Below are 2,273 nucleotides of genomic sequence, written 5' to 3'. Positions count from 1 at the left end.
CAAGAATTCAATAGCAATGATAATTTCAAAAGGCCCCAAACACATTTAAATTAAACAATGCTCACCTGAATCATCAATGTGTCAAGGAAGAAATAAAGGGATAAATTAAAGACTTTTTAAAATGAATAAGGAATGACCAGATAACATATCCAAATTTATGGGGCACAATAAAATCAGTGTTAAGAGGAAATTTCATAGCAGTAAATGCCTACATAATGAAGTTGGAAGAATCCCACTCTAATAAATTAACAGAACCTTTAAACACTTTAGAACAAAAAGAAGAAAACACACCTAAGAGAACTAGATGGCAAGAAAGAATCAAATTGAGCTGAAATCAACAAAATAGAAACAAAGAAACCAATACAAAGAATCAATGTGACAAGGATTTGGTTCTTTGAGAAAATCAATAAATAGAAAAACATTTATTTGAACTAAACAAAAGGCAGAGAGAGCATATCCAAGTTAACAATATCAGAAATGAAAAGAGTGACATAACAGACATGGAGGAAATCCAGAGAATGATGATATCATATTTTGAAATCCTGTACTCTACAAAATTGGAAAACTTAAAAAAAATGGAAAACTTTCTAGATAAATATCACTTCCAATATTAAATTAAGATCAGCTAAGCAAATGAAACAGACTTATAACTGCTAAATAAATAAAAGCCATCATCAAAAGTCTCCCAACCAATAAAAGCCCAGGACAAGATGGTTTCAGCTCAGAATTCTACAAGATTTTCAAAGAAGAACTAATACCAATATTCCCTCAAATTGTTCCACAAAATAGAAACAGAAGAATCCTTGCTAAACTCTTTTATGAGGTTGCAATTGCTCTGATACCTAAACCACATAAAATATTACTAAGAAAGGAATTATAGACCAATCTCACTCATGAACATTAATGCAAAAATACTAAATAAAATACTGGCAAATCAAATCCAAGAACATATGACAATCATCATCCACCATGATCAGTTCGGCTTCATCCCAGAGATGCAGGGATGGTTCAACATATCAAAATCTGTCAAAGTAATCCACCATATAAACAAAATGAAAAGTAAAAACTGCATGACCATCTCATTAGATGATAGAAAAGCTTTCAACAAAATACAAAATTCCCTCACGATAAAGGTCTTGGAGAGAGCAGGGATACAAGAAACACACATAAACATAATAAAGGCAATATACAGCAAGCCAACGGCCAACATCAAACTAAATGGAGTGAAACTCACAGCCATCCCACTGAAATCAGGAACAAGACAAGCTTGTCCACTCTCTCCATATCTATTTAATATAGTTCTTGAGGTCCTAGCTAGAGCAATTGATGACATAAGACACAAACAATCCCACACCAGTTCAGAATTATAAATAATACAAGGGTTATTTCTTTAAGGGAAAAACTTATATAGCACTGTACTAGATAATGGTCCTCTATGCAAAGAGGAACAGAGTCTAGAAGCTGGAAGCAGGGCCCAGATACAAGGAAGCTGATGCACATGTTTACTGCTGCTTTTACAATATAAGAGACCACACCCAATAGGGTAGGCATCTTAAAGCCTGTTGGCTGAAGACACGGAATGTGCTCCACAGCAAGTAATAAGACAACAAAAGGAGGTAAAGGGGTTGCAAATTGAAAAAGAAGAAATCAAACATTTGGTATTTGCTGATGATATGATAGTTTTCATAAGAAACTCCAAAAATTCTACCAAGGAACTTCTACAAGTCATAAGCACTTTCAGTAATGTAGCAGGATATAAGAATAATTCAAAAAAATTCAGTAGCCTTCCTCTACACATGTGATAAATGGGCTGAGAAAGAAATCACCCTTCACTATAGCCACAGACAGCATAAAATATCTCGGAGTAACTCTAACCAAACAAGTAGAAAACTTGTATTAAATGAATTTTAAATCTTTGAAGAAAAAAGTTAAAGAAAACACCGGATCATTGGTAAGTAGAATAAAAAAAAAATAAAATATAAATAAATTAAAAAAAACAAGTTTGCCAAAATAATTCTGTATAATAAAGAACTTCTGGAGGCATCACAATCCCTGATTTCAAACTCTACTGCAGAGCTATAGTACAGAAAACAGCCTACTATTGGCATAAAAACAGACAGAAGGACCAATGCAACTGAATAGATGACCTGGATATTAATCTACACACCTTTGAACATCTGATTTTTGACAAAGCAGCAAAAAATAAGAATGGAAATAAGGCATATTTAAAAAATGGATCTGGCAGAACTGGATATCAACAAGTAGAAGAATAT

This window comes from Microtus oregoni, unplaced genomic scaffold (assembly GCF_018167655.1).
Source record: "Microtus oregoni isolate MIOR12 unplaced genomic scaffold, Mior012 000050F_ref0000143, whole genome shotgun sequence".
Classification (NCBI taxonomy): Eukaryota; Metazoa; Chordata; class Mammalia; order Rodentia; family Cricetidae; genus Microtus; species Microtus oregoni.
Note: the sequence above shows the minus strand (reverse complement) of the source record.